The following is a 12,089-nucleotide window of genomic DNA, read 5'->3' as shown; positions in this document are numbered from 1 at the left end:
TCTACTAGCCTCCAAGCTCCTGGCATGATTTCCTTCATCAAACCTTCAACAATGCAAACATCATTAGTTTGTGTTTAGTTACTTCGGCCATAAAAATCACTTTAGCTCTTCTCTCTTACCAGAAGTATACTGAGCAAATGAGCAAATTCAGGACTTCAAGTTAACACATCAAAATATTTTCTCATATAAATTCACTAGTTATTTGCTTGAATTTTCTACTATAGTTTACTGTGTGATCTTAGCTCCAACTCCAGAACCTGTTTTTATTTAATAAAAAGGATGAGAAATGCTCTTAGACCTTACATTCAAAACACAGCTCTTAACATTAGTAATGATGGCAGCGGGTTTGTAGAAACAGTACAGTAAATAGAACTGGGAATAAATTCTGTAAGCTAAGCACATGCATAATTTCTATTCAGCTTAAATTTTAAAACCAGTTTTTTTAAGGCAAAGAACCAGAATAAATTTAGATAATACAGCTATATAAAAAGAAATAAATAAAAATTATTGATAACCCCAGCAATTATGATTGTTTTATCTTTTTTTATAGTCAACATTCAATTAGCAACTCAGTCAAAGATTTATCTTAGAACAGTACGTTCCACTTGAATACTGGTTTTAACTAAAATTACCTTAAAATCTGGAAGAATGCCCACCTGAGACCACTGACTGGCATGGGTACATACACATAAAGAGACATTTGAATCTGAAAGAACAATGCTAGAAGAATGTTGATAGGACATGGGGCCATCTTTATGTTTCTGAAATCCTTATTTGTGTTTTTGAGCTCTTAATAATAAACAGTATTCCTTTTTATATTATTTTAAGAAATAAAATTATTCTATTTTGGTTGATAATTTTCATTGGCTGTCATTTTGCCTTATGACAGTCCAGTGAACCACCAGGTCACCCTGCTATCTCTTTGTAGATCACAAAATTGTCAGAAGCAGTTGTTGCCTTCAAAATGTGTCATAAAATAGGCAAACACAAAGGGAAAAGCCCTTGAAAGGGCTAGATTAAAGCTTAGCCTTGAACTGATTTGGGCAGTGACTTGATAGCTTTGCACTATAGGGGGTTGTGCAAAAGCAGGTTTACAGTTGTTCATATGGAAAATAATCATATTATTTTATGATTAATAACTAAAATTTAAGAATAAACTCTGTATTTCATGTACTCACAACTGTAAACCTACTTTACCCCCACTCTGCACTAATGTGCATGTCACTCTGAACAATGTGAGGGGGGACTGTTTCAATTAAATGAGGACTGACCACGACCTGGAGAAGTCACAGACATGCTGCACACAGACCTAGAGAGAGGACCTTCCCAGAAGTACTGGTGTGAGGTCTGAGAGGGAACAACGTGTGCTCTGAGCTGACAGTCCCTGGTGGCTGCTTAGCACAGGCACAGCCCAGAGTTAATGAGGCCAAGGCCAGGGTGTCAGGGGTGACTAGGGAGTTTTGCTCTGCTCCACAGCCACTGGGGGCACTCCCAACTCCAGGTACTGTCAGCAATGGCTGGCCTGTTGTGTTGAGGCAAGACAAATAACAACGTGAATAAAACAAAGCAAGTGGAGTATTAAAAATATACCTTCATACCTTCAATACACCAAATATATAGCAATAGCTCCTTCTTCCCACTTAGAAGAATATGGATACAACCTTCCACTTCTGAGTAACTAGTCAGCACAGAATAAGAAGCTGGGCCCAAAGACAGGAACAAGTTTTTAATGCTAGCCTAAGCTGCCTGGCACTCCCCTAGGTGGTTTAACAGCAAAGACTATTCTTCAAATGTGAGTAGTGACTGCATAGCCCAACAACAGGCAGAATTCCATACCCATAAAAAATGGTCTAGCGATTTCAGGACATTGCAAGGGGGATGCCCAAAAATCCTGGAATTATCTTCTTGAGGGCACACCCCTTGTAGTACAGGCTTCCCTCAAGATGTGTTTTAGGAATGCAGCTACATCAGTGTGCCACCTGGCAGTGTTGTGAAAGACTGCATTTGGCTTCAGTGAATTTCTTTTTAACTCTTTCAATCTGTTTGCCCATCTCATGGGTGATTTACAAGTGCACTTGCCCACACCATTCTGAGTGTTCAGCAGTTTTGACCAGAAACAGATGACCCCTGTGCCCCACCTTCCCTATTCACCGGATCTCACCCAGAGTGACTTTTGTTTTGTTTCCCTGGATGAAAAAAGTCATCAAAGGGAAACCTTTAGCCAATGTGGAAGAGGTGAAACAAAACATGTCGGAAGCACTGACTTGGAGAGAGGACCTTCCCAGAAGCACTTCTTTTAGTACTTCTTGAAAATTAACAAGTTTGAAAACTGTTTTGAGCAGTGGTAAAAATATCTCAATAGGTGTATTGCATGAAATGGTGAGTACTTTGAAGGTGACTAAAACTTAAACATGTAAGAATAAATACACAATTTTTATAAGTAAATTCCATTTTGGGGAGTCCCCCCTCATATGTTTATATACTGGATTTTGTTCACCTGTGAAAGAGGATTGCTAAGTAAAGGCTTGCTCAGAAACAGTGGGATTGTATAAATGAACTATCTCCAAGGCTATGATCATACAGACATTTGTGACAAATAGTGATCAAAATGAACTGGTTTCCAGCTATGTTAAGTAGTTTGTATTCATTGCCTCACTGAATTCCAAAGCCATCCCCATGAGAGAAAGAGCACCATGACTCTTCTCTATAGAAAGTACAGCTTAGAGAGGGACAGTGACTGGCCTAGTGTCACCCAGCACATTAGAGTCAGGATGAGCAAGACCCCCAAGAATGTTGACTACCAAAACCTATTAACAACAGAAAACATAGAACAGATTTTCTGCAGACAGCTAGCTTATTTAGGGATGTGTGATAGTTGCGAATTACAGGAGGAGGTCAGAAGAAGACAACTACTGCCCTATGGAAAACTGAGGGAGTTAAATCCTCACAAGAGGGAAGCAGCACATCAGGAAACAAACGCGTGGCAGCCCGTGGAATCATCCTATCTACTGCTCATCAGTCGTGGAGGAGTCAGTCTAGGTCAGAGTAAGGAACTGTTAACTGCACTCTGCCCATCCATCGCAGGGCTTAGCACTTATTAAATTCTGATAAGACTGATAGCTCATCAGTGCTGGGATATGCTGGGGACTGAGCGTCAATGGACATGAAGTAGTGACAAGAGGAAAGAAGGGACAAAGCTTCACTTACCAGGCTACGGGCTCTTGCCACACCAGGCCACTGCTGCATCACGGAACAAATGCTCCACACACAGACACCAGGACTGAGAGTAGGTGGCTGTCAGCAGCTACAGCGCTCAGCATAGTTACCTAGAGGATGGTGGTGACCATCCTACATCAGTCTTCGCTATTTCTAACACAGGGTCGACTTGAACAAACCTTTTGGCACCTTCTTGGCAAACCTCCCCTTTTACACCCTCCAGGGCACACACATACAAGCATCTGACAAACTACCTTTATAAACTGTATCTGTTCATAGGGAACCAGCCTGGGATGGGAACGGTGTGGAATTTGGAGACAGAGAGAGCCAGGTTCCAGTCTTGTCTCTTTCCCCATGAGTGGCTCATTTCTCATCTGTCAGAAAAGGGGATGCTCACCTCCTTGGAGCGAGTTCTGAGGATGAAGTGCGGTGACCCAGGTTACAGAGCCAGCAGCCTGGTGCACGAGACACTCAGTTATGCCATTCACTAATACTAGTATTAACAGCTGCTTCTCAGGAAACACTGGTCACCCATATTTTATTTCCATGCTGAGGACCTTCTTGGAATAAAACAGGTATCCTCTTGTTATTTATAGACAATACTTTATAACAAGAAAGATCCTTATCACAGCATAAGTAAAAGCTTATTTTAAAAATTTATTAGAAAATCAAAGAGAAATATAATTAAATATTAGAAAGAAATGAAAAGCTACTTATCCTGGGAGGGCTAGCATATTTTAGAGAGAAAAATTTTAGCTGCTGGTTCATCTCTTCAGAGTGCCAACAGTGACTCTTGCAAAAGGGGAGACATTTTTTTAATTTTAATTTTAAATCAACATAAAGTAAAATTGACTTTTGTGGTTCTATGTGTTAAAGTCCATAGAGCTACACACTAAATATGTCAACTCTACTGTTAAAAAATAAAATAAATTTAATACACCTAAATTAATTAACTTAAAAAATGAATTTTAATACATTGAGAGACTCATGTATGTATCCCACAACCAGACTGCTGAGCTTCCATCACCAACAAAAACCAAAGGGGTGAAGTGTGCTTCTACTTCATAAATACCTGATGGATGCTCATTGATGTGAATGGGCATGCCAGGGAGCACAGAGACCAAGCTTAAGGTCTAGTTCCCAACCCCCTCTCCCCCAGAGCCTGGGTGCTATTGGAAAGGAGGATAATACAGCCTCCATCATTTCACAGATGAGAAGTATGGAAGAGCTCACTAGAGTGGACATCCACTCTTTGGAAGAAGAAAGGGTCATTTCTAGAGCAAACACCATCTTGTATGAGTGAAAATTAAAACAGAGGGACAGAGAAGCCAAGTGACTTCACCATGTCACATAGCAGATCCAGAACCAGGGCCAGAGCAGGAGGCCAAAACTAGTTCCCGCACAGCTGAAAGCTCAGTAAGATAAGCCTTCTCTTTCAAGTATTCCAATTGAGGTTTCTGCATATGCTGGCATTCCTCATTGCAATGATACAGTGAAATTACATGGTAGATGTCACTTTTCTTCTGAGTTTATCTTCAAGTTAATAACAGAAGAAAAAAGGAAAATAGGTTTAAATATGTGCTTAATATGTTACTTTTCCTGGCAATATTTAAGGCACAGTACATGAATCTATTTGTCTTATTGAGACACATATGTTGTGGGGTAACTCAGGACATGGCCTCCACAATCTCAGAGCACAGATGGCCCTCTGGCCAGCAGCCATAAGGAACAAGGAAAACAGTCTGCATCTGGATGTCCCAGCCCCCTCAAGGCCCCTGTGTTTATTAGAGAACTGTAGAGCTTTCACACCCCACCGCTGTCACACATTCAACCCTGCAAGGAACGCAAGGCGGGAGACGCAGTGTGGTCTCCTGCACGATCCGCCTCCATCAGCACTCTCCCGTGTAATGTGAGCAATCAAATGGCATGTCCACATCTGCTGGTCCTCTGGGTGGTTTGGTTGGAATATCAAAAACACATATACAGCTCGCCGGCTTGGAGCTCCTGCATTAAAACTGGTGTCATGAACAGGATATTCCAGAAAGTACCCTTGTTGAGCCCACAGAGAGTGACAACATGCCAAGTGAGGGATAATTGGGGACAACCCAGGGGAGAGATCACTGGGGGTATCCTGGGGAGAACACCAAGTGGAATCCAGGGAGATTAATGGGGGAATCCCAGGGTGTGGTCCACTGGTTCAATGTGGTATGAGGTGGCAAGCCTATTAGGTTCCTGGGGCCCTCCTCAGGATTTAGGGGTATACCCCCAACACTCCCGCCAGCCTTTCAGAACTTTAAAGGTGGTGGAAGAACGCTGTCACTGGGGGAAGAAAAAGCAGCTCACGCTGCCTCATCAGCAATGTTACATTACCAAGCAGCTGGGGGCCCAAGTGGAAGTAAGGCAGTTAGAGGGTGAACTTAAGTTAGAGAGGGACATGAGGTTGACACAGGCAGATTGTAAAGAAGCCCTGGGGTGACAGCTGGAGCAGACCAGTGAGCAGTTGCAGGATCTGGCCTCTCAGTTTGCACACATCATTGGGTGTAAGCTGACAAAGGCTAGAGTGGGGACAGTCAGAGCCCAGTCAGGCTGGAATCCCTGTAAGTGGGATCCCCTGGCAGAAAGTGAAACTGAGCCAAAGAGATAAAAATCATAAAGAGGGACCCTGGAGGCTTGGGAGGTACTAAAGTCCTAGGACAACAGGGTAATTAATGTGGAAGCCGCAAAAGCAACTCCCCCTCCTCAATGTGGAGAGGAAAAAAATGGTCCTTTTGAACTCAAGCCACTTTCTGCCCAAGCCTGATATCTTCCCCACCTCTCCTCCTGCCTCCTTCAAGTTGTCAAAGTCAAGAGAATGAGAAAATCTTGTGCTTCCTCTACAAAAATTAGTAATTCACATTATGTATATAGTCTTTATGTGTTCAGTCGTCGTGTGTATAGTCTTTCTGTGATGTGAGTTCATCTGTGTGTTACATGTGATAAGTTTTCTGTCTCTGGGTGGCACAACTAGGGGGTAATATCTTATTGGCCTTAAGAAAGTAAACACATATAAATTAAGCAGGATACTATGGTCTGGACAAATTATTTAATAGTAAAACAAGTTTTAAGTTTAACTGATGTCTTTTAAAGTTATTGCCATAAAAATGTGTTGTTTTACAAAAAGTTTATGTTTTAATCTTTTGGTTAAGTTTATTTGACAACCTTCCCACAGTTCAAATTTTATAAGACTTTTTAACTGAGAAATGACTTTGAGTTATTTCAATGGGCCCCTGGAATATTTCAAATACTTGATCTATCTCTCTATATAAGAGAAGGTTTTGAACTAATCAGTTCATATTTAATATGCTCAAAATTACAGGGGAAGATCTGCCAAACAAAATAATGACTATGTTTTATTTGGATACATATATTTTTATTAAAACAGATATTCTAGAGATTTCAGTCAGCCCTAGGAAGAAACTTATACAAATTCAAAGCCAAGTTCAAACAGGAAACTCTCAGGGGTAGCAGGCATCCTGTCAGTGACACAGGACAAACCAAGAGTGATGGTTCCCTGTGGGGACATCAAGCAGTGGTGCTCAAGGTGTTTGTGGTCCGCACACTGGGAGCTGATGAATTGTTTCCAATGCTCAGTGTACACTTCCAATAAGTCATGTATGGCATTTTAAAATCTCACATATTATTTGTTCTTTATATATTGAGATTGTGTGTGGAATCTAAAAATATAGGCTTTATATTGTTCTTTTAAGTCATTTCATAGTAATTATTGCTTAGTAAGAAATTGTTATCTTGGAATGTTATATATTACAAAGAAGCAAAGCTCTTTATCAACTGCATTATAATCAGGCCTATAACCATGTCATTTTAGGTTTGTCATTTATAAACAGTCATTGTTTCACTGTAATGCATTTGCAACAATGTATTGTCTTTGGAAAGGCTCCTGGAAAGGATTGACTTGTTGTGGATTGCATATTTCTGAGAATGGATTTTTGGTTCCTACTCTGAATGGAAAGAAGGTTACTAGAGCTCTATGAAGTAACTGGATTTATAGAAATTGCTGCAGATGATTAGGATGGAAAGAAATTGATTATAGGACACACTAAACTGAAGATAATTGTGGCTTTTATAACTTTTGTTGAGATTTATTGCTGCTTTTTAATCTTTTGTATTTCAGACATAAGAAAACTTTTTTTCCTTAAAGCAATTTGGGAAATTATACTTTCATAAGCAATATGAGGGGGAAGCCCCCAAAATCTGGAATTACCTTCTGGAAGGTGGGCCCCTTTATAGTTCAGGCTTCCCTCAGTAGGTGAATATTCTAGGAACCCATCTGTATCAATGTACCAGCTGGCGTTGTTGTGAGAGGCTGCCTGTGACTTCAGTGAATTTCTTTTGAACTCTTTCAATGTATTTTCCCATTTCATGATGGGTGATTTACAAATGCACCTGCCCACATTGTGCTGAGTGTTCAGCAGGTTTCGACCAAAAATGGCATGACCCCTAATCACTACCCTCCCTATTCTCCTGAGTGACTTTTTTTTTGTTTCCCTGGATGAAAAAGTCCTCAAAGGGAAACATTTTGCCAACATGGAAGAGGTGAAAGAAAAAATGGCAGAAGCACTAAAAGGCATCAAAATCAACGAGTTCAAAAACTATTTTGAGTAGTGGAAAAAAACTTCTCAATAGGTGTATTGTATCAAAAGGTGAGTACTTTGAAGGTGACTGAAGTTGAAACATGTAAGAACAAATACACCATTTTTTATAAATAAATTCCCTTTTGGGGGGTCTCCCTAGTATTGAGGTATTTATTTTTCTCCTACCTGATCCCTCTGGAATTTGGAAACTGTAAATGAGTATTATTCTTTCCATGGCAATATGTTTTCTATGGCATAAATCCAATAAGAGTCTCTTCCCCTTATAATAGGACCAATTTCCAACTGTGGTTTTATTAACCAAGCCCTTGTCTGCATTGTCATGATCAAAATGGTCATGCCTGGACTCTGAATGTCCCTAGAAAGCTTTAGGGAATTAAGATGGGCTTCTGAAGTCAATAAAAGCCCCTTGGAGAAATGGCCTCATACATTCCTTATCCAGAAGGTTCATGGAAGTCTTTCCAGGTAAGAAATGAAGGTTGCTTTCCAGAAAGATGGAAAGGAAGAAATCTTAAGACATTTTGGAGAACTTGAGTACTTGAGGAACTCAACCAAGTAGGTACTACAGGCAAAGCCTGATGGCAATTGTGTAGCTTGGCTTCTTTGCCCTGAGTGGCAAATTAAATTTCAATCTGAAAATTCCTTGTAACAGGCCAGTAAAGTAGACTTAAGAAAGCCCATATAATCAATTGCTGTTCTTGTATTTAGGCAAATAATTGGGCCAGATTGAAAATAGACTAAATACAGTCTCTTTAATGAAAAATAAGGATAATTTAGGGAGGACAATTATATTTCAATAAAGTCTATCATAGTTTAAATATTAGATTCTAGTTAAAGTTTTATGTTTTACCTACAAACTGAACTAGATTCTGAATTTTTCTAGTTTTCTTTCAAACTAATGTTTCATTTTATTTGTATCCTTTAATTTGGAATTACTGAGAACTACTGATGCAGTGTCAACCATACAGAATTTACCTAAGCACCTGATGATATCACCAGAAACATTTAAACTACAGATAAAGAGGACCTATCATATTGCCTCTGCTTAATTTCATTCTGGGAAAAGCCTTGCATTTGGAAGTCTTCTCATCTGACACTCTTGCAGACTCAGAAACTGGTTCAGGATTTGCTGTGTTCATTAACCTTTGTGTTCTGTTTTCACAGAATGTATACTATGACCTTGTTTACCTGGTTTCTCTATCAAATTCTTGGGGGTTGTCTGGTTGAATTCTGCAGAACAAACACTTTCCTCCACTGGGTAGGAATGCTGGCCACTGTGGACGGCCACCCTTGGGTCTGCACAGTCCCTGACTGCTGCCTCTGCAGGACTTCCCTTGCAGATCCACCCCACCAAGCAGACCAAATGGAAATGGCCACAAACTTGGAACAACTGCAATCCCCTCTACAATCACACTCTTGCCTCAGTGTTTGCACGTGCATGGGAACCAGACCAAACCATGGCTTACTTACACAGTTTGGAATGGCTTGGGGTGGATGGTGGCCCTACAACAGAGCTGTGGCATTCTGTCCCACTGTGCATTGGGTACCACAATGGAATTACCAATGAAATAATGGAATAATGCCTGAATAATGGGATCGTTCTCCAGAGACCTCTGCCAACAAATCACCATCCTGACAGCAGAAGAAGCTGGGGGGAAACAGAACGCTTCACTCTGAACAGGGGCTCACCCTATTCCATGGGAAACACTCTGGGCTTATGGACCCTATGAGTGGCCCTACCTGCGCTACAGCTGGACTGGATACTGTACCTGGGGAAAGCCCTATATCCAGGGTTGAGTGACAAACACTCTTTCAGGTATCCCCTAGAACCGAGACTCCTTTCAGGCCCACCACCTAATCAAACAAGGGGACTAATGGTGCTACCCTTCTGCCATATTTGTACCCCTTGCTGGAACAATTCTAATGCACACTGCCATAACCACTTTAGCAAATCATACTGCTTTAGCTCTTAACCACACTGGAAATGCTGTATCCCTAGTGTCCAAGGAAGTCTCACAAATACCAAAAGTGGTTCTGCAGAACTGCATGGCCTTAAACCTCTTAAGAGCAGCCCAGGAAGAAACCTGTGCCATCCTACATGCTGAACATTGTGTCTACATCCCTCATAACTCCTATAATGTGCCTCAGGCCCTGGCCACGTTGGGTGATGAAATCACACATGTCTCAGCTTGGGCCTTGTACCCCTTCACCTCCTGGTAGAATTCTTTGGGAGGCTGGTAGCATCATATCCTCCTTGGCCTAGTCAGCCTCTTCCTTCTTCTCCTCCTCTGAGGGTATAGCCTATACTGTATTGGTGGCATATGGACACCAAGCGCCAACATTCTCACCACCCAGGGACCCCATGTCCAGATGAACTAACACAAAGCTTGTGAGGTAGAGGAACAATGTCAGGGTGTAGTGTTGGGTAACTCAGAACATGGCCCCTCCACAACACCTCAGAGCAGATGGCTGTCTGGCCAGCAGCGATAAGGAACAAGGAAAACAGTCCGTGTCTGGATGTCCCAGTCCTCTCAAGGCCCCTGTGTTTTTCACAGAAATGTAGAGCTTTCACACCCCACCACTGTTCCCCCCACTGCTGCTACACACTTCCCAACCCTATAATAGCACAAGGCTGGAGGTGGGGTGTGGTCTCCTGCCTGATCTGCTGCCATTGGTACTCTGCCATGTAATGTGAGTAATCAATGGCATGTTCACATCCGTTGGTTCTCCAGATGGTTTTTTCAGAACATCACGAACACAAGCGCAGTTCCCTAGCTTGGAGCTTGTGTGTTACACACATGAAAGACAAGTGGCTTGGAACCAGAAACAAGTAAAAGAGTAAATCCACTCAGCAACAATGGCCATCCTGAGCTGGATGTTACTGAAAATGTCTGGTATCGAGGGGCCAGAGTTTGAATCTACTATGGTCTGTTTTTAATACAACTGGGCAGGTGTGGTTACCTTTTGCTAACATTGCCTTCCCATCAGCCAGGCCCTGCTGTCCACTGAGCCCAGTGTACACATTTGCAGTTTGTCCTTCTGCTTATGCTGAGACATCCTGACAGTTTAATTGTGAAGATCATTTTTGGGGTGGGTATAATGTAAAAGAGCTCTGCTTCTCTCTGCCTTTACCATGAGACAGAATGGCAAGAAACTTCCATGTATAAACCAAGCACTTGAAGAAGGGAGGCAAAATGGATGAATCACCAATAGCTCCTACAGAGAAACTCTCACTTTAGACATAGATCAAATGAATGGTGGTGCTGAGTTTGGAAAAGCTCCCATTGACTCCTAGCTGTTGGCATTTCAGCAAAGCTTCCGATGAGTATTCTCAAATATAAGTAGAGAATCTACACACCTGAGTTCTGTTGCTGATGGTTCAATGACTGGTTTTGCTAGAGTAGAAAATATTCTCAAATGTTGGGAACCGCCCTGCCTGGTTTCAGGAAGCTGTAACCCACCATGGCTAAGGCTGAGTGAGAGACATCCTGACCAGGAGACACTAAGGAGACAAAGCTTATCTCCCTTGCAGGAGTGCTGTTTCTGCTCCTTGTCTGGCTCCTATTGCTTGGTTGGTTAGCCAATGATGGGTAAGATTCTTCAGAGGAGGATGGATCGAACACAGGCACAATCACGTGGGAAGGCCCTCAGGGAAGGACTTGGGAGGCTGTGGAAAATGGGGGTGATCAACCCTCGCCCCTCGGCTTTGACAAAGCCTGAGTCCTCATTCTGTCTGCAATAAGTCTCCTATCTCTCTGCTGCCTTGTCTCCTCTGGCTGACTCAAGCCTGTAACAATGACAATGGGTGGTGAAAGCCTACACTGGGAATGGCGGACTTCCTGGGATAATTAGGCCTGAGACAGGATATGCAAAATCCTGTGAAGCCTGCTTTGCTGAGGATGCTCTTAATTAGATTATGAAGGCCTGGGCAGGAAGTGAATTTAGCCCCTTAAGTTCTGTAGTTTTTTAGGTGATAAGACCCCAACTCAGTGTGAGCCCTTTTTAGCTCTTTGAAAGTTATCTATTTGTTTGATCCTCACTGCCAGACAATGGTTAATAAGGTGTGTCTATATTCCTACCAAAAACTACCTAATAAAAGCCTGTTCAGGCAGCAGCACAAGGCACTCTCCTTTGAGAGAGTGGCCAGGCCATTCAGAGGCACCCTCCCCTTGAGAGGGTATCCCTGCCGTCCCTATTCCTCTATAGGACTCGGTAGTCTGTGTG

General features: G+C 42.1%; 1 protein-coding gene across 21 annotated transcripts in view; it reads right to left on the bottom strand.

Moving 5' to 3' along the window:
• PARD3 (par-3 family cell polarity regulator) overlaps positions 1-12,089 on the bottom strand; it is a 689,179-nt gene that overhangs the window by 95,658 nt on the left and 581,432 nt on the right. The window lies entirely within an intron of this gene.

This window comes from Phyllostomus discolor, chromosome 1, assembly GCF_004126475.2.
Source record: "Phyllostomus discolor isolate MPI-MPIP mPhyDis1 chromosome 1, mPhyDis1.pri.v3, whole genome shotgun sequence".
Lineage (NCBI taxonomy): Eukaryota > Metazoa > Chordata > Mammalia > Chiroptera > Phyllostomidae > Phyllostomus > Phyllostomus discolor.
The sequence above is the reverse complement of the archived record's forward strand: the minus strand, read 5'-3'. Positions and strand labels throughout refer to the sequence as shown.